Genomic DNA, 15,222 nt, shown 5'->3' on the forward strand with positions numbered 1-15,222 from the left:
GACTTTCAGGGTTGATATACAGCAGTATGCAGAAATCCTATCGATTAATACAGTAGTATGCAGAAATCCTAATTAATATCAGAAATCCTATCTATTTACTGGTTATTGAATAGGTCTGTGTGTTTAATATGCTGCTAACTGCAATATTTTTTTTCTGTATCTACCTCTCTTCCTATTTCTTCCATCTTTCCTGTCACTTTTTATCACCCTTCTTTCCACTTCAGGTGGATTTACAGTGAATGACAAGTATAATGGTTTCCTGCAATCAAAGAAACCATTTACAACGCTGGGCGGTAAACTTATAACCGACACATACGTGTTCCTTTCGTGTCAACAAATAGGTTAGCGGTGGGTTAATGCCCCTCGCAGTAAAATAAACTCAAAGGCAAACTGTGACCCCTTACGGGCTTATGAAGTCTGGCAATAGGTTGACAGAGATTATGTTGGTTTCATTATTCATAGTATATTAAGTAAAATAATTCAGAAAATTTTAAAGGAAAAAAAATGAGACAATAGATAGAAACTACTTTTATTTCAGAGCATGAGGATGAGAGAAACAATGAATTTACTTCTGTTACTGACCAGCTACATAAAAGATAAATCAGGCGGAGAATACTTAAGGATGATAATACATATACCCATGTTGTTGACATACAAGTACATGATAAAGCAGAATGGGAGAAAAATAACAATCTGGGGCTAAATTGCCTATACATTATCTGAACGAGGGGAACAATAAAACTCTATATGCCTGCTATATGTACACCAGCTCCAGAAAGTATCGGTGTAAAATATGTGTTAAATATTCTGACACATGAAAGAAAAAATACTGGGAATTGCTGTGCTGTCCTCGCACACGCAGTCATGCCAGACGATAGATGACTGCTATATCAGATACCACTTGTGTCCTTCATAATGTGTAGGGAATCCCAGTATGTGTTATACTATATAAACAAGTGCTCGTGGGCCCTTCGGGCCCTCTTGCACTTGCTCCTGCGGAGGGCTCTCCCGCTGAGCGCTCGCTTTCTCATGCTTCACACTCGTTTCCACGTGCTTCTCACTTGTTTCCTCACGCTTCGCGCACGCTTTGCGATCATTTGAGGTAATCCGAGTCACGTTTATGTGCTGTTCTAGTCTAACGTTGTCACTATCGGCTGTCAAGGCGATATCGAAGGACCCATGATGGTCCGTTTATGTGCTGTTCGAGTCTAACGTTGTCACTTGGATTTTTTGCAGCTAACCAATTGATCGTGTTATTTGCAGCTTTGGGAATGGAACCCAAGTTGTCCGCACGCAAGTCCGAGATGTTAACCACTCGGCCACGACAACCGACCTGGCGCCGGGAGTGGCGTTTTTTGGTCAAAATTTGATCGCTCATTAAATATAGTAAACGTTTTTCAATCGCGATGGGACCAAGTTTTTTCACATCATAGAATTTTTTGCGATTTCTATGCCAATTTTGGTGAGATTTGAATGTGTAGTTTCGGCTGCCCAAAATACACACACACACACACACACACACACACACACACACACAAACACATACACACACACGGCTACTGCTATAGTATATTATAAGTATTAAAGGGCTGCCACTCCCACATGGTCGAATCATTCAGGATGGAATCGAACGCACAGTACACTAAACTCCTAAAGCAACGATACTGAGAAAAACACTAAGGAGGAGAGATAAACAAAGGGACTACATAACACCAGTATGAAAGAATCAATAGATAGACTGTTAGTGTGTATTACAGATTTATATTAGTTTCCGATTAAGACCCTATATCAGTTACCCATAAGCAATAAAATTATGCATAACCACAACAGAGGGCGTGAGGGTCGGCCACAAGTTTGCCAACACGTATTTGGGTTATCCATTTTTCTATTGGCGGTGGCAGTTACGTTCCCATCATCGTTTATAACGTCATTGCTCTACACAATGGTGGCAGCTTTAGTAGTAGTAGTAGTAGTAGTAGTAGTAGTTACTGCCTGGGGACGATTTTATTCAAACTGTAGGATACTTCTCATAGCAAAAATGGTAAATGGAATTTTGCTGCTATCTCCGACAGTGAGTCTCACTAGAAGAAAATAATACTGTCTGGTGGTTCCAAGAGTAAAGTAGTCCGTTCTACTGGGGGATATCTTTTCCACTATGTATATTTTATCCCATATTTTAATTAGCTCAAAATTGATTTTTCACACTGCAGGGGATATACACAGCCCTAAGATACACTTCTTAATACGAGAGGCCTTCCCCAAAGTTAAATAAATGATATCGTCTGGTAAAAGCCTTACTATGAATGTTCGTTTAAGTTAAACCCTAGTTTTTTCTGGTCCTAGTCTCTCTCTCTCTCTCTCTCTCTCTCTCTCTCTCTCTCTCAGCTTAATTGTTCATAGAGATAGAATGAGGGTGAGGGGGGGTGGAGACATAAAGGTTTAATTAAGCCGATGCGAAAGATAGATGGAGACGGGGCGGGGGCGATAAGGGACAGGACAGGGTAGAGGAAAGATAAGGTGAGGATGGCTATGGGGAAAGAGGAGAGGAGAATATTGGGCGAAACCTACATGAAAGGGAGGCTGGACAAGTAGGGGGTTTGGTGGGGGTGAGGGAAAAGGGAAAAACTAGGAGTAGGAAACAGAGAAGAGAAGAAATGTGAAGAGGAGGACTATAGGGTATGGAGAAAGGAGTAAAGGGAATAGAAATGACGGAGGCGCGCAATTGGGAGAAAGAGCGATAAGGAAAGGAGGAAGGAAGGTAGGGTGTGGGATAGAAGAGACGAGGAGGGATAGGACTAAATACAGTAGATATAAGAGAAAAAGAGATTTAAGTAGAGGCTATGTTGTTGTTGTTAGGTAACCCCTGTCTGTCTGGCTGGGGAGACCCATCTACCACAGACAAGCAACCGCCCCTGCTGAGTAATGGTGTGCAGTGAACCAATGTTTCCTTGCGACAGACAACGCTTCGCCGCGGCGGGTGGCGAGGCCCAGGGAAGGGTGTGGTTTTGTTTCCGGATGGACACCGAATTTGCTTCTCTCCACCAGTTGACATGGGCACCATTGTAGGCTCCACATCACACCCATAATTTGGTTATATTATTATCGCCCAGCGTTGTAAATGGTTTCCTGGGTTACAGGAAACCATTAGGCTTGTCACTCAGTGTTTTGCCACCTGAAGCAGAAAGAAGAGTAAATAAAAGTAACAGGAAGGTCGGGAGGAATAGAAAGGGAGGAGGGCAGACACAGAAAATAATGATAAAAATGAAGGTAGAAGCAGATAGCATAAGCGGGTAGAAGCAGATAGCATAAGCGGGTAGTAGCAGATAGCATAAGCGAGTGGATGATTGTCGCCACCATCTACCACCAGGAAGATGGGTGAAAAAAAAGAAACAAGAAAGACAACGGCTGATGACCAATGGGGATAGAGAAAGGGAAGAGGAGATGAACGGCGATGGGATAATGGGATAGGGAAACGGGAGAAGGAAAGTCACTAATATTTGTGAGAGCGGCAAAAACGTAGTGGGGAGAGGAAATGTAGATGAAAGGAGAGGAGGAGGAGAGATAATAGGACTATGGTCATAATTATAACATTATAAGCGTAGCGAAAGGGTTGAGGAGTGATAGAGAGAGAAGGAGAGGAGTACTACAGAGGAAGCAGGAAAGAGGGATTAGAGAATGGGACAGGGAGAGGTGGAGGGCAATTGGACAAGGGGGAAAGAAAGAGGAGAGGTAAGGAGATGAGTACTATGAGGAAAGGATAAAAAAGAATAGAGTATGGGAAGAGAAGAGAATGAAAGAGATGGGAAGAGAGGGAAGGAGAAAAGAGGAGAGGGGAAATAAGAAGAAGAGGACTACGGGGAAAGGTTAAAGGAGAAGGGGGGCAGAGAGAGACGGGGGGGGGGGGAGACGAGGATGAAAGACAGGGGATGGGGTGGGAAGAGACAAAGAAATAATGTATTGTACTGAGGAAAGTAAACAACAGCATACCTCTTGGTCCTTTTGATGCTGTTTGTTACAGGATAAGTTACAATCAACATAAATGTTCTATTACTAGCAAAGCACCCACCCACCAAACACTCCAGCCGAAGGAGGGTGGATATGTTGAAACGACTACCTTGCAGCATAGAAAAGCTGGCACTGAAACTTTATAGGAAAGGATGAATGGAAATCATATCATTCACTATCGTACCTTAAACTGGAAAGTGAGAGCAAGTCAGTACTGGGATAGAGGGAGGGGTGGGGGAAGTGGTAGAATCGTAAAGCATGAAGGGAGTGGTTGGAGTGTTTGATGAGGAATAATAGGTGGTAGAGGAAGGAGTCGTGGGTGTGGTATAGCTGGGGGCATGAGGTGGGAAGGAAGGATGGTATAAAAGGGAGGTGGCAGAAAGTAGAGGAAAAATGGAAGTAGAGGGGTTGGGGGAAGAGGGATTGTTCTAAGTTGGATGGGATTGAGTTTATTAAGAGGGGGAAGTGATTAGGGAGAAAGTGGGGGAATGCGTTGAAGCTGAATAGTGTGGGAAGAGGAAGAAATGGTGGAGTGAGGAGGAGGCCATGAGGTGGATGGGGGGCAGTGAAATAATAAAGGACAGAAGAAGGTGGAATGGGGGATTAAGGGCATCTGAGGATAAGGGAATAGAAGAGAGATTCTGAAGAAGGTGGAAGTATACAAAAACTGGGATAGATTAAGATACAGGGAGCACTGCTGGAGTTGGGGAAGCTGTAGAGTAGTCGGTAGTGTGGACCAGCAGGGGGAAAGTTGGGGTAAAGATGGTTCTGGCCAGGGTCCCACATATTAGCATAATACAAGCTTGTCCTTCCTCAGTTATTGCAGCCATGGGTCTTATTTATCACTCCCCCTTTCCCTCTCCCCTCCTCGTTCCACTTCCCCTCTTCTTCTTTACCTCTCTCCTTCCTACTACAGCTCTTCCTTATTCCATCCTCCCTCTTTCTCCCTTCCTTTCCACCTGTAACTTTCCTCTCTCTCTCTCTCTCTCTCTCTCTCTCTCTCCCCCTTTCTCTCTCTTTTCCTTCACATTTATGGTACTTGTGTTACAGATGATTGGACGAATTCTTGTAAACTAGCCATTAAAAACTAAACATTATGTAAGTGTTAATGTATGTAAGATAATGTGTAAATAATAGCTCTGTAAAGCCATGTATAGCCATAAGAGAACCTACGTAAGGGAATGCATGCTGAATTAAGCTAAGCCAGTCACTTCTGCTGAGTAGGTCGCCTGAGTTTCAAAGAGAAATGGAGCGAGCGGGCTAACCGTCTCAGTTTAGCTTTCGACCTCAGGAGGGGTACATCTGTAATTATCTTGCCCACAGTAAAGTCCTCAAATACTCAGTGGACTTTTGGGATCAACTTAGACTCTAAAATGGTAACATCTGTACTGCATGCATCTCTTTTTCTATATTTTTAAAGCCTGCTGGTTCTCTCAGGCTTCTTTTTCGTTCTTTCATCTGTTCTCCCTGTCCATTTCTTACATCCTTTTCCAGCCTTCTCTTCTCTCTCCTTCTCTTTCCTTTCCTTCTTCCTCTTCCCTTTTCTTTTCCATTTCCCTATCAAAGCCTATTTTTCCTTTCCTCCCTACTCTTCCCTCTCCTTCCTCTTCTTCTCTGTCCCCTTTCCCTTTCAGCTTCATCTCAGGGTATGCGAGGGCACTGAAGGTAAAATACTCACCTATGGTACGTGTTCTGAGGCGGGCAAGAGATGAGTGACGATGTATCCTAGGACTCCGTTCAGCTTCAGGGGCTGGGGTTATTATTTTTGGTGGTGATGAAGATGAAAATTATGGAGGGTAGCTATCATTACTTTTATGATTTTGACATGGCGTGCATTTCCTAAAGGCTTTTTTGCACCTTCACATTGTTGCTTTTGATACGCAATAGGTGATGATTATCTTTAATGTATTTGTTTCATGGGATTCGGTTATTTCTGTCACCACATAGAACATCATCAAATGCCTTGCCGTAACAAGGCACTGAAACAAAAGAGACAGTGATATGCACGAGTATTTTTATATTTGTGATGTCGACTGAGGCGCTAGTGGAACTTGGCCGTAAATGGTTGGTGTACGGCTGCTTGGCATTTTTTGGCATTGCTTTCAACGGCGAAAGCAATAACAGAAATCATGTAAGTGGGAATGGAATTGTTCGGCAGTCCCCTCACAGGGCAGTAGCTAAAAATCCAGTAAGTGTTCTCCGTTCTTGGATTGCTGTTACTTATTAAGCAGATTACATGCTTAATATTCCTTGGCATTGGCAAACCTGATGTCTGACTTGGCTCATATCTCTGATTAGGGTAAAAGTAATCTTGTTGTTTTTAATGCAACAAAAACTCATTTCTTACATCTACCAACCCGACAGAATCTTTCGCAGGAGAATCCTCCAAGTTTTGAACAATATCCATTTCAATCCAGCATCATCTTTATACATACTTGAGGTTTCATTTGCTCAGTATTTATCTTGGAAAGATCATATCACCTTTCTTGTAAAATCTGCTTCCAGGAGATTAAGTATGCTAAGCCGACTCCGAGCCTTCTTTTCCCCTGCACAATTGTTGGCTTTGCATTCGGGTTTTATCGCCCCTGTTTAGAGTACAACTCTCACGTGTGGGGAGGCTCCCAACACACTGCTCTTCTCAACAAGGTGGAGTCAAAAGAATTTTGTCTCACTGACTCTACCCCTCTTAATGGCTCCCTTCAGCCTCTGTTTGTTCGCCGTACTGTTGCATCTTTATCTCGTTTCTATCGCTACTTCCATGGTCACTGCTTTTCTGAACTGTCTGCTTGCCTCCCTTCAACACTACTGCGGTGACGTACCACCCGTTTAGCAATAAACTCTCATCTTTTGTCTGTCCAGCTCTCTAACGCAAGAGTTAACCGTTACTCCCAGTCCTTCATGTATGCAACGGGCCAAGTCTGGGACTGTCTCCCTCTGTCAGTATTTCCGACTGCCTATGATATCCGGTTTTTCAAACGAAGCGTGCCCAGGCATCTCGAAATGAAGGAATCTTGGTTCTGGCACTGTTTTTTTTTTTTTCTTGGATGGAAAAATTTGCAGGCTCCTGACCTTTGGTTCCTTCTTTCTTGCATTAAAAGCAACTATTTATATCGTTTTAATACCGATATAATTTGCATCGATTATAGTATCAGACTATATTCAAGTGTAATGTGTAGAACAGATCGCTGAGGAGAAGGAGTTGTGAAATCTACAGATCTACTTTGAATTCGACCCACAAAGACAAGATTTCAAATGGGAGCAGTAGAAATGGGACAACCCATTCAACCCGAGGATATTGTATATATTCATGACATCTCCAGATGATTTTATTCTTCTCATTGAGAGAGTTTTGGAGATGGTGGGGTTATCATGTACGGAACATTCACTAACCCCTTTAATATGAGAGGTTTTCCTAACTTGAACAAAATAGTCTGAGAGCAACTATAATAACACTTAAACAAATCGCCGTCGTACCGAAACAGTAAAGGAGCATTTCGGGATTACGAAAAGTGGACAGAATACAGAGTAAATTTAATGACCGGCGAACAGGTGCTTGTGGTAAAGAGTTTGGTCCCAAAACCATCTCCTTCCTCATGCAGTTCCTCTTCCTCCTTCTTCCCAGCCTCTTCCCCTCACATTTCTCCCTTCCCCTTCCTATTATCTCACTTTTCACTGTTTCTCACTCTTCAATCACCTTCTCAGCCGTTAACGAGATCATGTTCAATCAGATCCATGTGCATTAAAAGGGAAACTGAGAGGAGTGTGGGAGAAGAAAACTGGGAATCGGTAGCCTACTTACAGTAGTGTAGGTGCGTATGTGTAAATGCTGATAAACAAGGCACTGGCACACGAAGATAAGTACTGTATAATTTGGAAGGAGTCATGAATCTATTCTCCAGTCTGTTTGGGAGGATTACTAACATCTCTTTCTAACCGATTTATCTTGAATTTGCATTTCTTTTTTAAGATATTAATGTCAACGTAGATTATATAAATATCCTAGACTATGATACTAAAACGCAATATGCAAATAAAAATAGATAAAGAAGAGGTACTGGGGAGCCTCCTTAGCAGACGAGAATACGACGCGTGGTTCCTACACTGCAAACAAAAGGATCCTTAAAACATTAAATCGACAGTGGACATAACGAGCTGCAACCGACCAAAGCTACTGACTGAAGGGGGATGTTCAGGCAAGCAGGACATCCTCCCGGGTGTCAAGTCCACATTCCAACTCGTGATATCTTTCCTTGTTGTTTCCATTTTGTTTTTCCCTCGTGTACAGTCCTTTCGTTTTAGCACTCTACTTTCTACTCACCCACTCATCCATCTCCGGTTACGACAGTACAAAGTACATGCAGTAACCACCTATCAGATATCCTGCAATTTAAAATGTCACGAATGGTTGATTTTAAAAGCCCACGGTACATCAAAAGGTGCATTGTGTAAGATATGACAACAGTTATGAGTTTCCGTAAGCTATAGGACGTCTAGCTGATGTGCTTGAAATAAAGTTTTACTGGTAGCCACACTTTGGTGTTACATAACAATTCCTTCACTACCCATAAAGGCTGATAGTATAATCCCCTGTACAAAAAAATTCTACACTCATTTGTAGAGTTTCAACCCACTCTTTCCAGTCAACCACGACTGAGGGGATATATGGGATTGAGGAGGATTCTACCATTAAACCTTCTTTTGTATTATCAGAATAAATCCGATGATCCTATCCTATCAGTCTCTGTCCTTGCGAAAATCGATAGGTCTCCCATAGTCTGTTTTTTCCTAACTAAGCCTGTGTAATCCGGACGCTTCATCTATATCCCTGTCCTTTTAGACCCCCGACCCCCCCTACGGGATTACTTCTTCCTCTCACCTCTTCGCTTTACCTCTTCCTTAACCCTTTTCTTCTCTTTTCTATCCTATTCCAATTCCCTCTTTTTTTCCGCATACCCCTTTTCCTTTCCCTCTTGCATCCTCCTTCCCTCTTCTCTAGCCCTCTTCCTGCTTTCTTTTCCCTCTCTTTTGTTTCCTCCCTTTCTTCCTGCTCCCCTTCCCTTCTCCCTTCTTTCCTTTTCCATGTTGTTCTCTCTCCCTTTTTTCCTTTCCTTCTTTTTTTTCTTTCCATCTCTTAGTGTTCCGTTCACCTCCCCGCTTTCCTTCGTTCCACCCTTCTTGCTTCCCTCTCTTCGCGCTTTCATATCCTGTTTCCGTTCTTTGCTTCCCCTCTCCCTATCACTCCCTTATCACGTTATATATCCCGCCTCCCCACGCACTTCATTTTCTCGTCCCGTTGGCTCCTCTGTTTCCTCTACACTACATTTATCATTTGCACACACACACACACACACACACACACACACACACACACACACACACACACACATTCTATCTCTCTCTCTCTCTCCGTATATATATATATATATATATATATATATATATATATATATATATATATATATATATATATATATACTCACATATATGTACAGAGAGAGAGAGAGAGAGATACACTGATTAAATCTGAAATTAATAATTATGCTAGATCCAAAACCATTTGCATAATTCTCCCCAGGAGGTCATCCCCAAAACGCCAGGGTACGAAGACGAAATAGTGTAATTCTCCCGACGACAATGGCTTAAATTAACTCATTGCCTTGCTAATTTTTCGCTGCAGATTTTCTCTACTGCCTCCATAAACCCCTTTCTCTTCTCTTCCTCCCACCCTCTGGCTTCCACCCCCCTACCGGGCCCTCCTTCCTCCCTCCCTCTTGCCATCTTTCCCCTTTGTGTTGTCTATCCAAATTTTCCTCTTTCCCCCTTCTACTTCCCTTATTTCCTCCCTTCTTCTCACTCTCTATTTTTCTTTATATTCTCTCCTACGTCTTCTCTTCTGTACTGGCAAGGACAACAGTTCGCTCAGTATTTTGTTTATGTAATCGTTGCTTTCCCTCAGTAACTAATATTAGAGAACCGGGAGAGTTTTAATTATGTATCTGTGCTCTTAGATTATGCTTTCCGATCTATTGCATAAGAGAGGATAATACCTGACAGGCCTTAAAATACGAAGTAGACCCATTGGAGTGACTGACGAAATGTTGTCCCTGGTTACCTTCGTCCTTTTCCTTCTCCCATTTTCTTTTTCTCCCTTCTTCCTGCATCTTTCCGCCCCTCCCAATATCATAGAGTACGTTGAAAAGATCGCATCGTTCCTCCCTATTATTTCCAACAGACCCACTGTACTGTACTTTTTAATTCTTCCTGCCCGCTAGTAGCCCTGTGCCTTAGGGACAACTTTATTTTTCGTGTCCTTCCCCTACACGTGTAACAGCCCGTATTTATAAATCCTAAGTTTAAAGCTATAAGTAAGAGTACTTGCTCAAATTGTGTATAAGCTTTTTAAACAACGAATTAGCCGATCATTTCTAGAAATTTCATATATATATATATATATATATATATATATATATATATATATATATATATATATATATATATATATACTGTATATATATAATTATCAGATACACATATATGATAAGTATTTGAAGTCTTTCCTCTATACTAAACTAAAAAGTAAATCTGTATGTTTTGAGGTGAAAAAATTAGTTAATTATGTTAAAATGCTTTTCTATGGAAAAATCAGTTATCAGTTTCGAAATCTGGTACTTAAAGAATTAAAAAACAGTTTTCCTTCTGTAAATTTTAGGATTATACTTACTAATGACTTTAAGATCAAGAATTTTTTCAGGCACAAAGATAGAGTGCCTACTCCTCTATGTTCAGATGTTGTTTACAAATTTACATGCCCTAGTTGTAAGGCTGGGTAAATTGGATGTACAAGTCGTTCATTCAAAATAAGAATATCTGAACATATGGGAAAGAGCTACAGGACAGGGCAATATTTACATCACATGGCTTTTTCAGCTATGAGAGAGCATTCATTAACCCATGACCACCCTTTCTCTTACAATGATTTTCAGATAGTAGCTAAATTCAGTTATTCGGCTGATGCTTTACTAGGAGAAATATTACTAATAGAAAAGTATAGACCTGAAATCAATGTAGCAAATAGTACTTAATGGTCTGTTCGAATCTATAGGTGGGTTTGGTTTGTTTGCTTCAGTTTGGGAGGGGTTTGAGTTTAATGTTCGAACAGATGAATGATGTTTCAGTGGGGGGTTTGAGTAGTTTTCTTTGGGTCTTCTCTGAGTGATTCTTGGTATTTCTGTTTGAGCTTTTATATATATATATATATATATATATATATATATATATATATATATATATATATATATATATATATATATATACATATATATTGTTACATAGCCTATGATTTCATTATCCTTTGTGTAATTTTAACGCACAGTATGCTGCATGTTTGATCACGAGCGTGTTCTGCCTCAGTCCCCCCCTTCTACCGTTATAGTAGAGTAAGTCGTTCTTTCTGTTGTTCAGAGCGGGATTGTCAACTCTTTGTCCCCATGGCTTCATTTGCGCGTCCTTCTTACAAGTTGTATCAAGCTCTGCCGGCCCCAATATAATGAGCTCAGTCTCTGCATCATGGCCACTTAGATCTGCTCCTCATTTTGTTCACATCTCTGTCCTCCCCTGTACAGTTATTATTGAGTGCTCAGGAAGTCTCCAACCATCTAGCAGCTGTGTAATTTGAGTATAAGTGTTGTTGCATTTTGTTCTTGTACTGTATAGCATGAGTTTAATTTGTAGGCCTAGTGAAGTTTTTTGTAATTTATGTAGGATTCATTTTGTCAGCCAGTTTTAATACTAGTTTGTATCTGTAATAATTTATCTTGCATTAACTGAGCATTACCCAGTGTATTTTCATTTTATCAGGGCTGACTTAGGTAAATTTACTCTTGCTAATTTCGTGTTAATAGAGGCTATTGCAATTAACCATATATTTAACCTGTTTTTTGCCATTACATTATCCTTATGAGTCCTGAATGTTTTGTTGTTAGTTTGAGCATTAAATTTTAACTTGTAATTTTACCTAACTCTTTTGTTTTGAACCTGAAACTTTACGGGACAGTAGTGATTTTTAGTATTCTCACTTAAAGTGTACATTTATCTTTCTCTATTCCGTAACATAAATTTGGCGACCTCATATCAGGATATTAAGGATATTATCATAAGGATATTGCTTGATATTTTGTGACTGTGATTTATTCATGATGTCTACTATTACTACGCTTGATGAAGCCAAAGATTTTTTGTCAAATGTGCAAACAGTGTGTGATGTAGAAAACAGAACAAAGAATGAACTTAAGCTTGTTGCTCAACAATTGGGAATTGCTGTTCGCTCTCATCATTCTAAAGATCAAATTGTTGACATGATTAATGAAAGCTTGTTTAATGTAACTCCTCCAAATGAGCAAACGCAGATTGAATTAGCTAAGTTACAGCTAGCCCTGCAGGAGGCTCAGGCTAAGGAGGCGGAGTCTCGTGTTAAGGAGGCTGAATTTCAAGCACGTGCTAAGGAGGCTGAGTCTCAGGCTAAGGAGGCGGAATCTCAGGCTCGGATTCAGGAGGCACAGATACAGGCACAAGTGGAACTTGCCAGGATTCAGGCAGACCATGAGTATCGCATGAAACAAGGTGGAACTGGATCATCTAGCTCTGATGATTTTGATGTGGCTAAAATGTTAAACTTGTCCCTCCTTTTAATGAATCTGATTTAACCAAGTATTTTCAGTTGTTTGAGAGGGTAGCTACAGGATTTAATTGGCCCAAACAGTATTGGCCAGTACTCCTTCAAACTGTTCTCACCGGTAAAGCTCAAGTAACTTATGCATCTTTGCCTCAGGATCAATCTGATAATTATGATGTAGTTAAGAGCTTGATTCTTAAGGCCTATGAGCTTGTTCCTGAAGCCTATAGAGTAAAATTTAGGACAACTTACAAACAAGATAAGCAATCCCATGTTGAGTATGCAAAAATCAAAGAAGATCTGTTAGAGCAGTGGTTAAATTCTAAGAATGTGGATTCTGATTTTGGTAAATTTAAGCAGATGATTTTGCTGGAGGACTTCAAGAGGTGTATTTATAAAGATGTAAGCCTATATCTTGATGAGAAAAGAATAGATAATTTGTCTGATGCTGCAGTTTTAGCTGATGAATATGTTCTCACTCACAAAAGATATTCTACAGAAAAAGGGAAAGCTGAGAGTAAGTACGTTGCCTCTACTCAGAGTACAGGTAACAGGAAAGAGAATAAAGATGATGTTTCTCAGGAAGTAAATACCGGCTTCACCTCTAGATTTCAGAAAAGTAAATGTACTTATTGTAGAAAGCTTGGTCATACTATGGAGAAATGTTTCAGGAGACAGCGTGATGTGAACAAAAAGGAGTCTTTAAATGTTCAGTCAATTGGTCTAGTGTCCACTCTTGAGAGTTCCCAAAATTCTTTAACTGAGTTAACTGAACCTGCTTTGAGGGGTAACTTAAATTCTCAGGATGGAGCTCCTCTTTTGAGCAGTAACGTGGGTGACACTCTCAAGAGTTCATGTGCTAATTTCCTGTCTGATGGTTTTGTCAGTCCTCTGGACAGTAATGACAGGAAATCAGTTAAAATATATCGTGATACAGGTGCTTGCCAATCCCTTATGCTGACCAGTGTTCTAGGCTCTAATGTTAATTCCTCTGATGAAACTGTAATCTTACAAGGTGTAGGGAATAATTACTTCTCTGTCCCTCTGTGCAGAGTGAATTTAGAGTCTGGTTTTGTTAATGGTTCCGTTATGGTTGGGTTGGTTGAGACACTCCCAATGTCAGGTGTAACTTTCTTACTTGGAAATGATATTGTTGGAAGTCAAGTGTGTCCAGCTCCTCAGTTGTCTAGTGAGCCAGTGGCTGTGTCCCAGGATTGTGATGTCCCTGATGTGTTCCCTGCATGTGCTGTCACTAGGGCTAAGTCTAAAGTTACTGGTGATTTAGAGGATAATGATGATGATGATGTTATCCTAGCTGACACTTTTCTTGCTAATTTGGACCAATCACCAGATGAGGCAGTACCCCGTAGTGTTGATAATTTGTCTCGTCAAGAGTTGGTTGGGTTGCAGGTTGCTGACCCTGAGTTGAAAGGTCTAGCTAACAATGCTTGCAGTGAGGAAGAGTCAGCTGGTGCTTCTACTTGTTATTATATAAAGTCAGGAGTACTTATGAGGAAGTGGAGACCCCCAACAGCATCAGCTGACTGTGAATGGGAGGTTGTACATCAAGTTGTCATCCCTCGTGTTTGTAGGCAGGATATCATTAGAGTGGCTCATGATTCCAGTTTGGCAGGACACCTTGGAGTGAGGAAGACTGTGGCACGCATTTTGAAACACTTCTACTGGCCAGGTATCTTCAGGGATGTTTCCTGGTATTGTAAGTCTTGTCACACCTGTCAAGTTGTGGGGAAGTGTAATCAGACCGAAAAGGTTGCACCTCTAGTTCCCATTCCTCCTTTTGAGGCGCCTTTCACCCGTGTGTTGGTGGATATTGCGGGCACTCTTCCTAAGACTTCTTCAGGATTTTCTTATGTGTTGACCCTGATTGATATGGCTACTCGTTATCCTGAAGCCATTGCACTTAGAAATATCTCAGCAAAGAACGTGGTTAAGGAAATGCTAGGGTTCTTCACAAAGTTTGGTCTGCCCAAAGAGGTACAGTCAGACCGGGGAAGAAATTTCATGTCAAATGTTTTCAAGCAGTCTCTGAAAGAGTTGGGCATCTCCCAGATCACGTCTTCAGCTTACCATCCCCAGACCCAAGGAGCGTTGGAGAGATATCATCAAACACTCAAATCGATGCTCAAGAAATACTGTTTGGAACATCAGAAAGACTGGGATAAAGGTCTTCCATTCGTTGTGTTTGCCGCAAGAGAATCTCCAAATGAATCACTGGGCTTCTCACCTTTTGAACTAATGTTTGGCCATGAAGTAAGAGGACCCCTTAAGTTACTCAAGGAATGCTGGCTGTCGGAGGAAGATGACGTCAACCTGCTGGAGTATGTGGTGAATTCAAAGAACGGCTGTCCACTGCTTTACAGCTGGCGAGAGAGAATTTAGGAGCTGCTCAGGAGAAGATGAAGACTTGGTATGATAAGAAGTCCAGGTTACACCACTTTCAGCCAGGAGATCAGGTTTTGATTCTGCTACCAGTTCATGGGCAACCTCTTCAAGCCAAGTTTAGTGGTCCTTATTTCGTGGAGAAG

This window comes from Coenobita brevimanus, chromosome 23, assembly GCF_032717465.1.
Source record: "Coenobita brevimanus isolate Jiangsu-jjx chromosome 23, ASM3271746v2, whole genome shotgun sequence".
Taxonomy (NCBI): Eukaryota; Metazoa; Arthropoda; class Malacostraca; order Decapoda; family Coenobitidae; genus Coenobita; species Coenobita brevimanus.